A 1,331-nucleotide genomic window follows, 5' to 3' on the forward strand; every position below is an offset into this window, starting at 1 on the left:
CAATAACATCATGGCTGATCCAAATTCTCAACTGCACTTTCCTACGTTGGTTCCCTGACTGATTAAAAATCTGGCTCAGCCTTGAATATACTTAATGATCCAGCCTCAAAAGCACTCTATAGAGAAGAATTCCATAGTTTCACTATCCTCTGAGAAAAGAAATTCCTCCTCACATGTATCTTAACAATGCAATAAAGGTCCCCTCTTATTCTTTTGTATTCCAATGAGTCCAGGCTCAATCTACTCAGCCTCTTCTCATAAGACAGTCCCTCCATAGCTGGTTTTAAACTAGTGAACCTTCTGTGGACTGCCTCCAATGACAGTACATCTTTTCTCCATCAGGTGTCAAAAAATGTTTGCAGAATTTCAGCTGTGGTCTGACTAGTGCTTTGTATAGTTTTAACAAAACCTCCCTACTTTTACACTGCATTCCCTTTGAAATAATGATCAGCATTCTATTTGCCATTAACTGCTGAAACTTTTTGTGATTTATGCACAAGGACTTCCAGATCCTTCTGTTCTGTAGTTAACTGCTGTCTTTCTCCATGAGGTAATATTCATCTCCTTAATTCTTCCTGACAAAGTGAATAACCTCACACTATATTTCACCTGCCCACTCAATTAACCTGTCTATATCACTCTGCAGACTCTGTGTCATCCCCACCACTTGACTTTCCACCTATTTTTGTGTCAGCTGTACACTCGGCACTCACTTTCCTCATCCTAGTCATTTAGTAAATAACTGTGACACCATCACCGATTCCTACTAGTTACAGGATGCCATCTGGAAAAAGAACTTTATCTCAACTCTCTGTCTTCTATTAGTTAGCCAATTACCTATCAATGCTAATATATCACATCCAATACCATGGGATCCGATTAAGTAGCCTAATGTGTGATACTTCATCAAACACTTTCTAAAAATCCAAACGTATTACATCCTTTGCTTCTATCCTTCTTGTACCTCTTCAAATAATTCTAATAAATTAGTCAGGCATGATTTCCCCTTCATGAAGCTATGCTGACTTTGCTTGATTATATTACGTATTTCTAAATGCTTTTACATCCTTTATATTAATTCTAACATTATCCAAATAATAGACATTAACTAACCTGCCTATAATAACCTAGTTTTTGTCTCCTTTTTATTTAAGTACTAAGAGATGTCACATCGGCAATTTTCCACTCTTCTCAGTAGTAGGGAAAGAAAAACAGGGGCTACATTTATTCTGGGTGATAGCAAGAACTGCTGATGCTGGAGTCAGAGATAACACAGTGTGGAGTTGGAGGAACACAGCAGGCCAGGCAGCATCAGAGGAGCAGGAAAGTTG

Source organism: Rhincodon typus, chromosome 16, assembly GCF_021869965.1.
Source record: "Rhincodon typus isolate 14 chromosome 16, sRhiTyp1.1, whole genome shotgun sequence".
NCBI lineage: Eukaryota > Metazoa > Chordata > Chondrichthyes > Orectolobiformes > Rhincodontidae > Rhincodon > Rhincodon typus.